The sequence below is a fragment of the Panthera leo genome, chromosome B3 (genome assembly GCF_018350215.1).
Source record: "Panthera leo isolate Ple1 chromosome B3, P.leo_Ple1_pat1.1, whole genome shotgun sequence".
Classification (NCBI taxonomy): Eukaryota; Metazoa; Chordata; class Mammalia; order Carnivora; family Felidae; genus Panthera; species Panthera leo.
The window spans coordinates 44,422,202-44,439,253 of record NC_056684.1 but is presented as its reverse complement, the minus strand read 5'-3'; positions in this window follow the sequence as shown (position 1 = coordinate 44,439,253).

Sequence of the window (17,052 nt, the reverse complement as noted above, 5' to 3'; positions counted from 1 at the left end):
AATGTTTCACCTCTTGTTATGCTCAGTGAGTTTCCATACCAGGGTGTAACAAAATATGGCAACACACTTCCTGTTTTAGAAGCAGGACATTTAGAGCTGTTGGGTGTAGAGCAGAAAGGATGTGGTGCTGCCTCCTGTGGACAGTATTACTTACACCTTCTTTTTGAGTTTTAAGTCTGTTGAAGTCTTATAAAACTGGTACAGATGGAGAACTGAGGAATCTAACTCCTTTTCACTGACTATAAATGTGCTCAATTATAAGGTATTGTTCAGAAATATCTATTGATTAGTATATAGAAATATGCATCTATCTACACCCTGTAAAAACTTTGTCAGTTTGTTGTGCATACTCTTCACTCTCTAGTAGTCCCCTCTAGTATGCACAGGTGGATCCCCATCACCAAGAGAGGCTACTGATGTCTTCATATTGGAATGGGTGAACACTGCAAAACGACCCAGGGTGGGACATGCATATACCACTCAGTCTACCAAGTCATTCCTTCAAGGCACCCTCACTTCTACTTATATAGGTACTTTCCTCCCTCCCATCTGTCTACAGGGCCTGGAAGAAAACGCTGATCCTTCAGCAAACCCAGCTCTGAATAGTGAGTTTATGTGAGATATGTTGTCCCTTTGTTTGTTGCTGACAAGCGTAAAGAACCACTTTCACTGCTGGTAATAATGGTTAATTTATCACATCCAGCTGAGGCTGACCTCTGGGTGTCCCAGCCCCTCCATCACCTTCACACCTGCTCAAGCTAATTGTTAGAGCCAAGTGTAAATGAAAATCAACTGGGCTAATAATGAATGGAGCCCATTACTCGCAACAGCACATTGCTTTACGAAGGTTTATCAAGAAACATTATAACCAGTCCTCAGTCACAGTTCCCTGTCTCATAGATGAGAAAAAGCAAGCCAACATCGGGGGACCAGCATATGAAAACAAGCACAGTGACTGGGAACAACATTTAGCTTTAGCTTCAAGAACCTATACTTTACCAAAATCCGGTCAAATACTCCCTCAAAAAGGGGTTAAGATATTTCTCCCAGTGTTGTCGTCATGTTTCTATAAGCAAATGAGATCATTACTAGATATGAAGACCTTAATTAATATGCTAATCTCATTACTCCATCAAAACCATTTTTTTAAGGTGGTTATCCCCATGGCTCCTCCAGTCACTGCCACCTGCCTTAGAATGGCCTTGCTGTGGTGCCTGGGTGGTTCAGTCCATTAAGCGTATGACTTCGGCTCAGGTCATGATCTCACGATTTGTGAGTTCGAACCTTGTGTCAGACTCTGTGCTGAGAGCTTGGAGCGTGGTGCCTGCTTCAGATTCTTTATCTCCCTCTCTCTGCCCCTCCCCTGCTCGCACTCTGTCTCTCTCTCTCAAATATTAAACACAATTTAGAAAGGCCTTGCCATTCCCATCTGAAAGCACAGATCCAGTTCCCAAATGCTTGAAATAAAATAACCAGATCTCCCATTAAAGGAAACTGTCACAAGAAAATTCAGAAACCTTTACTTGATATGAATATTTTACTGAGAGAGAAATTGTTGAGGAACAGAGACTTCCAAGCAGAAAGTGGTGAAGACATTCAGTAGTTACAAATCAGTTTATAAAGCATGGATGAGTAAGTTTTCTATTGCGATTTGTTACTAAAACTTATATGCATCAACTTACTTGTTTATACTTATCACAAACTTACTTGTAGCTGATTAGGTAGGAAGCTGCAAAGGCCCCACAGACATGAAGAAAGCTAAAGTACTGTTGACGGTCAGATCAGCATTTTGGGGAAATCAGGGCAGTTTTAAGTTTTGGTTATGACACTGAATATGTCCCTAGACTGAACACTCACAAACTATGGCCTCCATTTTAATCTCATTAATCCCTGAGTATCTTCAAGAGGGAGATAGGATACTATCAGGAGTCACCTGTAGTTTGAAGATACAGCCTTGACATAGTGCAAGAAGTCACTTCTCATTGCCAAATCGGGGTTTTAATATATTTAGGAAATGTTTTTCAAGTGTTTTCATGTCCTAATATATTTGTTCACTTTTAATGCATTTTAAGCAGTTGAGATCCCCATGTTAAATCGTAAGTCAAAAGGATCATTCATACCCCAGAAAATTCAGTGATAGCAGGAAATGCTGATAACCTTGGACCTTTGGACCAAACATGGAGTCATTCCATATTAGATGTGCCAGACTTCCCAGAGGATTCTTTTTAAACCTCATTGAAGATCCAGGACTATGCAATAACAAGGCCCTTAACAATCTCATGGAGAGATATACTCAGTAATTTCTGTGGTATCTGCCTAATAATCTTGAGTTTTGGGAGCACCATTCCAAATTTATACTGCACACCATTTGCTTGGAATATGACAAGACTGGATAGGTGAGCACATGCCGCCGTGAATAGAAGTATTCACCAGTTCTAGAGAAACAAGGTATGAATTGTTCTTGAGGGGAAAGGGTTCCATGGTCTAGTTAGATTGGGCATATTAAGTTAAATAATATCTAGCAGGAGTTGATTATTCAATGAAGAATTTCTTAGAGCTAATAAACATTATCAGTCTTCTTGTAACTTCCATGAATATAGAATCCTTAACTGACAGAACACGAGTAAACATCCAAAATAACACTAGTATTCAATAGGACATGAGATGGAAAATCAATTAACAACTTTATCTACTCATACTTCCATGGTAAGGGTCAAAAACAGTGCTAGCTTAATTTAAAATGAATGAGCTTTTGGACTTCGAGTTATGCAGCTATTGTTGCAGTAAGCCTGTATAGCAAACAATCCCAAATCTTGGACACTTCCAATAAAATAAAAAATTACTTCTCATTGATAGGTCTCTGGGCTGGCTAAGAAAGTTTGCTTTCAAGCAGGTCAAATGCCAGTGTATTCCAGGTGTCTCTCATTCAGGAATCCAGGCTAAAAAGCAGTGGCTAACTTAGTTGTGCTTTTCTTAAGGAAACAAAATTGCTGGTAGACATTCACCCAGCCTTTGAAGTCTCAGTTCAGAACTGGTACAATCTCACTTTCATCATTGTCCATTGACCAAAACAATTCATATGGCTAAGCTTGACACCAGTAGGGCAGGGAAATATATTCCACCCACAGAGAAGCCAGGCAAGAAGGGCAATGAAGGAGGAAAAATTAGTGAGCAAATGATAGCTACCAGACTGACCACAAATTCCTACCCAAGGTTTTATCATATGTATGGGAATTCAATCATATTTCTTTTTTCTTTAAATACAAATGTCCTAGTTAAAATTTCAAACATACAAATGATGAGACTTGGCAACAGGAATATAGACTCCATATCTATTCTTTATTCTTTTTCTTCCTTGGGACAAGTCAAAATTCAGTATCTATGTCAGCTAATCCAGGGAAGTTAGCATACTACGGCATCTTCCAGTTGACTTCTGGGTGTATATCCTGAAAACCAACACCATAATCAAGATTTTAGTTAAGAACAATGACTATAATAATTAGCATTTTCTATGTAGTGTAACAAATTACCAGAAACTTAAAAGCTTAACACGGATTTATCATCTCACAGATTCTTTGACTCAGGAATCTAGGCACAGCTTAGCTAGGCCCCCTAAAAGGCTATCATCATAGGCTGGATTCTCATCTGGAAGCTTAGGTGGGAAAGGATCCACCTTCACACTAAGCTTGTTGGCAGAAGTCATATGCTTGCAGTTGTAGGACTCCATGGAATTTTGTTTCTTCAAAGCTAGCACAGAGAAGAAGACTCTAGTACAATTGTTATCAATTCTGCTAGCAAGAAAGAGCTTTACATAACATAATGTCATCATAGTAATAATATCCCATCACCTCTGTCATATTGTATTGCTTAGAAATGGGTCTCAAATCTTGCCCACACACAAAGGGAGTGGATTATACAAAGGCATAAATGATAGAAGGTAGACATCATGGGGAACACCTTAAAGTCTGTCCTCCACAACTAGAAACCTAAAAAATACATTATTTGTGTCCTGTTTTATTCCAACTTTTCTCAGGTTCTCTCAGTAAAGTCACTCTCCACCATGTTCTAGAACTGTATTTGAACTTAGATGAACCCACATTCACTGGACAATTCCATTTTACGTTCTATTTTAAGAACTTTTCACAGAGGCTTCTGGGAAGATGGTGGCATAGGAGGACGCTGGGTTCACCACGTCCTGCGGGTCACTTAGATTCCACCCACACCTGCCTAAGTAACCCAGAAAATCGCAAGAAGACTAGCAGAATGGATTCTCCGGAGCCAAGCATAGAGAGAGGCCCACAGAAGAGGGTAGGAAGGGCGGAGAGGTGGTGTGCGCTACACGGACTGGCGGGAGGGAGCTGGGCGGAGGGGCAGCCCGTCGGCCAAGCAGAGCCCCCGAATGTGGCTTGCAAAAGCGGAGGGGCCAGACAGATGTGTTCTGACAGCAAGCGGGACTTGACATCTGGAAGGTTATAAGCTAACAGCTCTGCTCCGAGAACGGGAGGGCTGGAGGACAACGGGAGGAAGAGTTGTTGAGCCCCGGACAACAGAGTGAAGCGTGGTGGGGAACAAAGGCCCTCACCAGTGCCATCTCCTTCGCCCATCCCCCAGCCAAAATCCCAAAGGGAACCAGTTCCCATCACGGAACTTGCTTGCACCGCACAAACACCCAACGCTGTGCTTCTGCGGATCCATCCCTCTGGCGGGTCTGACTCACTCCCGGTGCAGCAGGGCCCCTCCCAAAGCAGATCACCAAAGGAAAAGCGAGCTGGGCCTGCCCCTCCCACCCCTGTGCACCTTGCCAATTCACCCCAGCTAACACGCCAGATCCCCAGAACCACAGGCCTGGCAGTGTGCAAGTAGCCCACATGGGCCACGCCATCCCACAGTGAATCCTGCCCCTAGGAGAGGGGAAGAGAAGGTGCACACCAGTCTGACTGTAGATCCAGCGGTGGGCTGGGGGCAGACATCAGGTCTGACTGTGGCCCCGCCCACCAATGGAAGTTATTCAAGACAGCACAGGACATGTGCCCTGCAGTTCCACACCACTCCAGGGACTATCCAAAATGATGAAACGGAAGAATTCCCCTCAAAAGAATCTCCAGGAAATAATAACAGCTAACAAACTGATCAAAAACGATTTAAACAATATAACAGAAAGTGAATTTAGAATAATAGTCATAAAATTAATCTCTGGGCTTGAAAACAGTGTAAAAGACAGCAGAGAATCTATTGCTACAGAGATCAAGGGACTAAGGAACAGCCAGGAGGAGCTAAAAAATGCTATTAATGAGCTGCAAAATAAAATGGAGATGACCACAGCTCGGATTGAAGAGGCAGAGGAGAGAATAGGTGAACTAGAAGATAAAATTATGGAAAAAGAAGAAGCTGAGAAAAAGAGAGATAAAAAAATCCAGGAGTATGAGGGGAAAATTAGAGAACTAAGTGATGCACTAAAAAGAAATAATATACGCATAATTGTATTCCAGAGGAGGAAGAGGGAAAGGTGCTGAAGGTATACTTGAAGAAATAATAGCTGAGAACTTCCCTGATCTGGGGAAGGAAAAAGGCATTGAAATCCAAGAGGCACAGAGAACTCCCTTCAGATGTAACTTGAATCGACCTTCTGCATGACATATCCTAGTGAAACTGGCAAAATACAAGGATAAAGAGAAAATTCTGAAAGCAGCTAGGAATAAACGTGCTCTAACATATAAAGGGAGACCCATAAGACTCGTGACAGATCTCTCTACTGAAACTTGGCAGGCCAGAAAGGAATGCCAGGAAATCTTCAATGTGATGAACAGAAAAAATATGCAGCCGAGAATCCTCTATCCAGCATATCTGTCATTTAGAATAGAAGGAGAGATAAAGGTCTTCCCAAACAAACAAAAACTGAAGAAATTCATCACCACTAAACCAGCCCTACAAGAGATCCTAAGTGGGATCCTGTGAGACAAAGTACCAGAGATATCGCTACAAGCATGAAACCTAAGGACATCACAATGACTCTAAACCCGTATCTTTCTATAACACTGAATGTAAATGAACTAAATGCCCCAACCAAAAGACATAGGATATCAGAATGGATAAAAAAAACAAGACCCATCTATTTGCTGTCTACAAGAGACTCATTTTAGACCTGAGGACACTTTCAGATTGAAAGTGAGGGGATGGAGAACTATTTTTCATGCTACTGGAAGTCAAAAGAGAGCTGGAGTAGCCACACTTATATCAGACAAACTAGACTTTAAATTAAAGGCTGTAACAAGAGATAAAGAAGGGCATTATATAATAATTACAGGGTCTATCCATCAAGAAGAACAATTACAAATGTCTATGCACTGAATATGGGAGCCCCCAAATATATAAAACAATTACTCACAAACATAAGCAACCTTATTGACAAGAATGTGGTAATTGCAGGGGACTTTAATACCCCACTTACAACAATGGATAGATCATCTAGACACATGGTCAATAAAGAAACAAGGGCCCTGATGATATATTGGATCAGATGGACTTGACAGATATATTTAGAACTCTGCATCCCAAAGCAAAAGAATATACTTTCTTTTCGAGTGCACACGGAACATTCTCCAAGATAGATCACATACTGGGTCACAAAACAGCCCTTCATAAGTATACAAGAATTGAGATCATACCATGCATACTTTCGGACCACAATGCTATGAAGCTTGAAATCAACCACAGGAAAAAGTCTGGAAAACCTCCAAAACCATGGAGGTTAAAGAACATCCTACTAAAGAATGAATGGGTCAACCAGGCAATTAGAGAAGAAATTAAAAAATATATGGAAACAAACAAAAATGAAAATACAACAATCCAAACACTTTGGGATGTAGCAAAGGCAGTCCTGAGAGGAAAATACATTGCAATCCAGGCCTATCTCCAGAAAGAAGAAAATCCCAAATACAAAATCTAACAGCACACCTAAACGAAACAGAAGCAGAGCAGCAAAGACACCCTAAACCCAGCAGAAGAAGAGAAATAATAAAGATCAGAGCAGAAATAAACAATATAGAATCTAAAAAAACTGTAGAGCAGATCAATGAAACCAAGAGTTGGTTTTTTGAAAAAATAAACAAAATTGATAAACCTCTAGCCAGGCTTCTCAAAAAGAAAAGGGAGATGACCCAAATAGATAAAATCCTGAATGAAAATGGAATGATTACAACCAATCCCTCAGAAATACAAGCAATTATCAGGGAATACTATGAAAATATATGCCAACAAACTGGACAACCTGGAAGAAATGGACCAATTCCTAAACACCCACACACTTCCAAAACTCAAATGGGAAGAAAGAGAAAGCTAGAACAGACCCATAACCAGCAAAGAAATTGAATCAGTTATCAAAAATCCCCCAGCAAATAAGAGTCCAGGACCAGATGGCTTCCCTGGAGAATTCTACCAGACATTTAAAGTAGAGATAATACCTATCCTTCTCAAGCTATTCCAAAAAAGAGAAAGGAAAGGAAAACTTCCAGACTCATTCTATGAGGCCAGTATTACTTGGATTCCTAAACCAGACAGAGACCCAGTAAAAAAAGATAACTACAGGCCAATATCTCTGATGAATATGGATGCTAATATTCTCAATAAGATACTAGCAAATCGAATTCAACAGCTTATAAAAAGAATTATTCACCATGATCAAGTGGGACTCATTCCTGGGATACAGGGCTGGTTCAACATTCGCAAATCAATCAATGTGATACATCACGTTAATAAAAGAAAAGATAAGAACCATATGATCCTGTCAATCGATGCAGAAAAAGCATTGGACAAAATTCAGCATCCTTTCTTAATAAAAACCCTCGAGAAAGTCGGGATAGAAGGAACATACTTAAACATCATAAAAGCCATTTATGAAAAGCCCACAGCTAATATCATCCTCAATGGGGAAAAACTAAGCTTTCCCCCTGAGATCAGGAACACGACAGGGATGTCCACTCTCACCGCTGTTGTTTAACATAGTGTTGGAAGTGCTAGCATCAGCAATCAGACAACAAAAGGAAATCAAAGGCATCAAAATTGGCAAAGATGAAGTCAAGCTTTCACTTTTTGCAGATGACATAATAATATACATGGAGAACCCAACAAACTCCACCAAAAGTCTGCTAGAACTGATACATGAATTCAGCAAAGTCGCAGGATACAAAATCAATGTACAGAAATCAGTTGCATTCTTATACACTAATAATGAAGCAACAGAAAGACAAATAAAGAAACTTATCCCATTCACAATTGCACCAAGAAGCATAAAATACCTAGGAATAAATCTAACCAAAGATGTACAAGATCTGTATGCTGAAAACTATAGAAAGCTTATGAAGGAAATCGAAGAAGATATAAAGAAATGGAAAAACATTCCATACTCATGAATTGGAAGAATAAATATTGTTAAAATGTCAATACTACCCAAAGCTATCTACACATTCAATGCAATCCCAATCAAAATTGCACCAGCATTCTTCTCGAAACCAGAATAAGCAATCCTAAAATTCATATGGAACCACAAAAGGCCCCGAATAGCCAAAGGAATTTTGAAGAAGAAGACCAAAGCAGGAGGCATCACAATCCCAGACTTTAGCCTCTACTACAAAGCTGTAATCATCAAGACAGCATGGTACTGGCACAAAAACAGACACATAGACCAATAGAATAGAAACCCCAGAACTAGACCCACAAACGTATGGCCAACTCATCTTTGACAAAGCAGGAAAGAATATCCAATGGAAAAAAGACTGTCTCTTTAGCAAATGGTGCTGGGAGAACTGGACAGCAACATGCAGAAGGATGAAACTAGACCACTTTCTTACACCATTCACAAAAATAAACTCAAAATGGATAAAGGACCTGAATGTGAGACAGGAAACCATCAAAACTCTGGAGGAGAAAGCAGGAAAAGACCTCTCTGACCTCAGCCACAGCCATTTCTTACTTGACACATCCCCAAAGGCAAGGGAATTAAAAGCAAAAATGAACTATTGGGACCTCATGAAGATAAAAAGCTTCTGCACAGCAAAGGAAACCACCAACAAAACTAAAAGGCAACCAACGGAATGGGAAAAGATATTTGCAAATGACATAACGGACAAAGGGCTAGTATCCAAAATCTATAAAGAGCTCACCAAACTCCACACCCGAAAAACAAATAATCCAGTGAAGAAGTGGGCAGAAAACATGAATAGACACTTCTCTAAAGAAGACATCCAGATGGCCAACAGGCACATGAAAAGATGCTCAACATCACTCCTCATCAGGGAAATGCAAATCAAAACCACACTCAGATATCACCTCACGCCAGTCACAGCGGCTAAAATGAACAAATCAGGAGACTATAGGTGCTGGAGAGGATGTGGAGAAATGGGAACCCTCTTGCACTGTTGGTGGGAATGCAAACTGGAGCAGCCGCTCTGGAAAACAGTGTGGAGGTTCCTCAGAAAATTAACAATAGACCTACACTAAGACCCAGCAATAGCACTGCTAGGAATTTACCTAAGGGATAAAGGAGTACTGATGCATAGGGGCACTTGTACCCCAATGTCTATAGCAGCACTCTCAACAATAGCCAAATTGTGGAAAAAGACTAAATGTCCATCAACTGATGAATGGATAAAGAAATTGTGGTTTATATACACAATGGAGTACTACATGGCAATGAGAAAGAATGAAATATGGCCCTTTGTAGCAATGTGGATGGAACTGGAGAGTGTGATGCTAAGTGAAATAAGCCATACAGAGAAAGACAGATACCATATGTTTTCACTCTTATGTGGATCCTGAGAAACTTGACAGAAACCCATGGGGGAGGGGAAGGAAAAAAAAAATGAGGTTAGAGTGGGAGAGAGCCAAAGCATAAGAGACTCTTGAAAACTGAGAACAAACTGAGGGTTGATGGGGGGATGGGAGGGAGGGAAGGGTAGGTGACGGGCATTGAGGAGGGCATCTTTTGTGATGAGCACTGGGTGTTGTATGGAAACCAATGTGACAATAAATTTCATATATTAAAAAATATATAAAATAAAAAAAAATTTTTAAAAAAAGATCTTTTCAGGGTAGGAAACTCCTCCAGTCAGCTGGCCAGTATTGTTCAATCACTGAGTATTCAGCATCATTAATACCAGAATAGCCAAGAAATCATTCCAACCAGAAAAGGCCCAGTACCAATTACTGAACTGTGATGATTTATGTTTGTGACTGATGTGACTAACATAAGTCAACTGTTTATGTGTGGAAATGCAACCAGTGATTGACAAGAACTGCAGCATATGACTCATGCTGCGTCTACCCTGAGCCAAAGCAGTCAGTCAATTCTAAAGGTATAAGCATCAATCAAATAAATGATTTGGCAGCCTAAATATTTAACAACCAGATGATGGCTGAAATGTTCACTTTTCAATCAGTCATGCAAACACAGTCCTAGTAAAAGGAGTACCTGAAATTCAGAGGAGTTTTCCTTATCCTAAAAGTCATTCATCCCTAAATATTTATTGAATGCCTACTATGCTCTCAGTACTCTGGTGGGAATACAGAAATGGAAAACTGATATAAATGAGAATTATTTTTCAAACTCTTTCTCTTATAACCTTTTGCTATCTACCCTGCTAAGCAATTTTCTTAGTGGTCATCAGCCATCAGCACTCAGTGACCTTCTATATTGATCCTTCCTCAAATACTTCTTATGGGCAAGAAAAACCTCCCATTTAACCAAAATGTGCTTTGGTATGGCAAAACCTCAGCACCTATACATTTCATTGACTAGAGTAATTGCAATGAGACTGGTACTTCCTGGATAGAGAAAGGTTTATGATAAAAATTCACTACTATCATGCCCATTATATAATTCTTTGTGTTCTATAAGCACTATAAGCACTGTGTTCTATAAGCACTGTGTTCTATAAGCACTGTGTTCTATAAGCACTGTGTTCTATAAGCACTGTGTTCTATAAGCACTGCCAAAGATAATTTAAAATAGCCTCAGCAGGTCCAATACAACTTCTCCACGTTACATGTAAAGAGGAAATGCCACACAGAGAAAAACAACCTCAGACACCCTTGCCTTTTCTTTCTCTATACTTTTTCTGGAAGCAAATTTTTACATTCCCATGATATTTATATGCTAAATCTGTAGACAGCATATAGATGACTACCTTACTTTAATAATCATTTATCATAAGCTCGGTATTGGGCGAAATATAAACTCTTGACAAACTCCAAGGACTCCTCTATTCTTAAGTTCCCTTTATTCTCAAGGACTCCTTTATTCTATTGCAATGGCTCCTGAAAAACTTCCCTTTTTCAAGGATAATTTTTTCAAACACAATCAATAATCTACAACCACTTTTGTAATGTCTTTAGAAGCCAAAACCTTTTCAACTTTTGAGTTATGGTTCTGTTGTTTTTTTTTTAAGTTTATTTATTTATTTTGAGGAACACAGAGTATGTGCATGGGAGCATGAGTGGAGGAGGGGCTGAGGGAGAGAGAGAATCCCAAGTAGGCTCCACTCAGCGTGGAGTCCGACGCCGGGCTTAATCCCACAACTGTGAGATCACTACAGGAGCCTCTATCAAGAGTTGGATGCTGAACCGACTGAGCCACCCAGGTGCCCCAAGTTTTTAAGGTAAAGTGCATGACTGGATTCTACAAGCCCAAGATTTTAAAGTTTTGCATTATGTGTTATTAATGAAGTTATTAATACTCTTTCTGCTATTCATACATAATACGAAATCCTTAATTTACAATTTTTTCTTTAGTCTTAGAATTTCAGAGTTGAAATGAGTTTTAAGGCATATCCAGTCCAGAACTTGAGTGTCTTCAGCAACATCCACAACAAATGTTGTTCAGCCCTTGCTCTAACGGTCTCAGCAATGAGGAGGTCACTACCTAATGAGGGAGATCGTTCTATCTTATCACATCACCTTAGAAATGTTTTCCCTATTCTGAGTCAGGTTTTGTTTTGTTTTGTTTTGTTTGTCCTGTAGCTTTAATCCATGATGCTAGTTATACCCCTGGGGTCTTAGGGGACAATCTAATCCCTTTATATGACAGCCCTCCATATATTTGAAATCCCCTACCTAGTGCTGAACATTTTATTCTAAAGATGCCCTTGAATCATTCCTCATAGAATATGATTTTGGTTCCATCACCATCCTGGTTTCTGATCTCTAAATCAGCAGCTTTCAACCATTATTTTGTAACACAGTCATTCTTGTGATCAGTAAGAAACAAAAGGGTAAAATACTGTAGCAACTACACCTAGAATTAAGAATAACTTACCTTCAAATTTAAAAGGTCACAAAGAAGTGGAAAAACATTCCATGCTCATGGATTGGAAACAAACATTGTTCAAGTGTCTATACTACCCAAAGCAATCTATACATTTAATGCACTATCAAAATACCAACAGCATTTTTCACAGAGCTAGAGCAAACAATCTTAAAATCTATACAGAACCACAAAGACCCCAAAGAGCCGAAGCAATTCTGAAAAAGAAAAGCAAAGCTGGAGACATCACGATTCCAGTCTTCAAGCTTCAAGCTGTATTACACAGTAGTCATCACAGCAGTATGGTACTGGCACAAAAACAGACACACTGATCAATGGAACAGAATTGAAAACCCAGAAATGGACCCACAAATGTATAGCCAACTAACCTTTCACAAAGCAGGAAAGAGGATCCAATGGAAAAAAGACAGTCTTTAGCAAATGGTGTTAGGAGAACTGGACAGCGAATTGAGAAGAATCTACCTGGACCACTTTTTTACACCACACACAAAAATAAACTCAAAATGGATGAAAGACCTAAATGTGAGGCAGGAAACCATCAAAATCCTAGAGGAAAAAAACAGGCAACAACCTCTTTGTCCTTAGCCTCAGTAATCTCTTACTCGACACTTCTCTGAAGGCAAGGGGAATAAAAGCAAAAAGGAACTACTGCAACCTCATCAAGATAAAAAGCTTCTGCACAGTGAGAGAAACAATCAACAAAATTAAAAGGCAACCAAAGGAAAGGGAGAATATAGTTGCAAATAACATATTGGATAAAGGATTAATATCCAAAATCTATCAAGAACTTACCAAACTCAACACGCAAAAAATAAATAACCCAGTGAAGAAATGGGCAAAAGACATGAATGGACACTTTTTCAAAGAAGACATAGAGATGGCTAACAGACACATGAAAAGATGCTCAACACTGCTCATCATCAAATCAAAACCCACTGAGATACCACCTCACACCAGTCAGAGTAACTAAAATTAACAACTCAGCAAACAATAGATGCTGGCGAGGGTGTAGAGAAGGGGTACCCTCTTGCACTGTTGGTGGGAATGCAAACTGGTGCAGCCACTCTGGAAAACAGTGTGGAGATTCCTCAAAAAATTAAAAACAGAATTACCCTGCGACCCAGCAATAGCACTACTAGGAATTTATCCAAAGGAAACAGTAGTGCTGATTCATAGGGACATATGTACCCAAATGTTTATAGCAGTGCTTTCAACAATAGCCAAATTAAGGAAAGAGCCCAAATGTCCATCAACTGATGAATGGATAAAGAAAATGTGGTATGTGTGTGCATATTATATATATAATTATTTATATGTTATAAATATTATATATATACATATATATAATATGTGTGTGTATACACACATACATACACACACAATGGAATACTACTTGGCAGTGAAAAAGAATGAAATCTTGCCATTTGCAACAACATGGGTGGAACTGGAGGATATGATGCTAAGGGAAATAAGTCAGTCAGAGAAGACGGATATCATATGTGGAACTTGAGAAACTTAACAGAAGACCATGGGGAAGGGAAGGGAAGGAAAAAAAAAAAATAGTTGCAAACTGACAGGGAGCCAAACCATAAGAGACTCAAATACAGAGAACAAGCTGAGGGTTGATGTGAGGGTTGGGGAGGGAAAAATGGGTGATGGGCATTGAGGAGGGCACTTGTTGGGATGAGCATTGGCTGTTGTATATAAGTGATGAATCATGGGAATCTACTCCCAAAGCCAAGAGCACAGTGTACACTCTGTATGTTAGCTAACTTGACAATGAATCATATATAAAACATATAAATAAATAAATAAATAAATAAATAAATAAATAAATAAATAAATAAAATTCAACATCAATTTAGTGCATTGGCCATCTATGGAAATCATCTTAGAATGTCCCTGCAGTCAGAGGTAACTTATAACCTAAAACAAAGGTGCCTCCCCAAAAGGTTCTCTGCATCAATCTAGTAACTACTGTCAAATGATGTACAAACTACAACATATGACCTAATTCAGTATATCTTAAAAGCTCTCATCGCAAGAAAAACAAAATTTGTAATTATGTGCATGGTGACAGGTATTATTAACTAGACATACTGTGATATTTTTGCAATATATACCAATACTGAATCATGTTGTACATCCAAATACAAAGTTATATGCCAAGTATATCTCAATGAAAAGAAGAAATGATAAAAGCTTCTAGTTTACAGTAAAATTATTGTCCACAAGATTGTGCTCTAAGTCTAGATAACCAATACTGACTCCTATGCCTCATGTATCCTCAGACTGGAAAAGAGTGATTTGAGCTATTGCACAAGAATGTTCAATTCCCCTACTCAAACTTGGAACTCATCTAGCAACTTTCTAACCTGTAATATAACCTCCTGAGTGTACAAACATAAAGCAGAGTGTGCCTGGTATGGAAAGCTGATGCCAGTCACTCTCTCTCACTGCTGATACATCATCACTACAGTTTGAGCATCGGTCTCCTTTGAAATTTGTGCACGTGAATTGATTTCTCAGCCTCATCCCTGCTGGAAAAATGAAGTGAGTTTGGTGCTTGAAAAGCTGAGCAACGCAGTCTGCACTATGAAGAATCTCACAGTGGTGTAACTCTAACATGCCTCTGATCCTATACTGACAACACATATATGTTGGTGCCTCATCAAATGTGTAAAAGATGGGGACTCTGCAGCCCCTTTTTCCCACCAGACCTTCCTCTGCCCAACTTATCAGCCCTGATCCCTCTAAGGTGCAAGGAGTTGCTGCTCAGGTCAGATTTAGAGACTTTGTCAGGCCCCTGAGAGAGCAGGACAGCATGACTGTCCATAGTAGCCCAAGTGACGTTCTCCTTACTGTTTTTCCCCATTACCTGCATCCCAGCTAATGCCCTCTTCTCTTCACCCCTTCTGGGATAGGAGTATAGCTGGGACTACAGACCCAATCACCTTCCATTCTACTCCACAGGCTCAACCTACCTACTGGTACCAACAGTGAATTTGGTGATGACGTAGGTAGTGGGTTTTGAATGGAATAGAATGTATCACTTGTCTTCAAGTCTAAGCCATTTTTTTCCTTCTAAAGAAATTTTTTAAATTCTTTCATTAAATTATTTCTTCCTAAAACCCCTGCTGGTAGAAAAAGGTGTCTTTCCTCTTGCCCTGCCTCCCTTCACAATTCTGTTCACTTTTATTCCCCATGTACTCCAGCATTGGTTATGGTCATGGGAAAGTAACATGTTCACCAAGGCACACTGAACATGAAAGCATATAAACTTTTTTTTTTCAGAATAGCAAGAGCTTTAACGGATAGTTACTAACCACTTCTTAGCTGATGACAGTTTTCTATCTTTTTCCAAGGGGTTCAAGCTAGCAGCATTTGCTACCCCACTGGATAATGAGGGGCAAGGGTTAACAGGATAAGGAATGGGTGTAGTACCTGACTCTCCAACTCCCCAATATGAGCCATTAGAACACTGTTGTGTGGAGATAATGGGCCATTCATGCTGAGGCAGGGCTGTTAGTGCTAGGCCAGGGTCTCAGGCAGAAAATTTTTTTTTCTTTTTTTCTTCATATTTTTGCCACTTTTTTACCTTACCCGTAAGCTTATGCCCTAAAAATCTGTGTCAAATGGTTTCATTTATGTTAGTCTGATTTTCTCAAATAAAATGTAATCTCTCCCTGAAAGCATGACTGATATTCTAGTTTCCTCCTATGTCTTTTTTCTCCATAGCACCAACTACTAAATATTTGCTAAGTGAAATCATCTGCCTTTCACTTGGTATGGATAAATTAGTTACACCTTAAGCTTCCAATCTGTTCTCACTAGCCCAAATCAAAAAACATACTTGGGTTCTTCCTGCCAACACAATTATACATACAAATGCAACATGGGTTCTGACGTTGTGAGGAAAGAGCTAGTTACAAAATGATCATCCCAGTGACTCAAAGTATAATTATATTAATATTTCCTAAGATTTTCTGGAAAAAAAAATGTAAATTCCTTATGACATAGACTCCGTAAAATTTATATGGAAACTCCAGTTTGAAAAACATTGACTACTACACAAAATAACAGAGAACACAAATATAGTGGATGAAGAGGTAGCAAATATTCACACTATCAAAATATAGACATTACTTGACCTCCAAGGACCATAGTGAATTTTCATTAGGTACAAAGAGATAGTCAGCTTGAGGAAGGACAAACCAGGGCAACAAAGGAAATCCGAGTCAGAGCTATTGACACAACTTCCCGAAGCTTCTTAATTCCTGCCTGAGTCACTAGTCTGGCCTCCCTCATAAAGCAGAACATGTATTCATAGAGTAGGCTCTGGAGCTAGACTGCCTCTAAATCCCAGTTCTATACACCAACTCTGGCCTTGGGACACTAACTGGACTTCTTTGAGCCTCTCTCTCCCCACCTACAGAATGTTGATTATAATAATTCCTTTATGTATGTGAATGGCACAGTGCCTGACACATGGTTAGCACTCAGAAAACTACCCTGGGGTCTTAATTCCTACTATTCATCCTAGTCTTCAGCCATTCTTCAGTACTCCCCATCCAAAGAGAAGAGGATTCCTTCTCTTGCTTAGGTGAATTCATCTCTGCCCAGGACTCCACCACCCTTCCTGAACCTTAGAGACCTGCTCAACTGGTTGCCTCCTCCCTACTAACAGACACACCAATCAGCATCTTAAGACCTTCTTCCATCTTAAAACCTCCTCC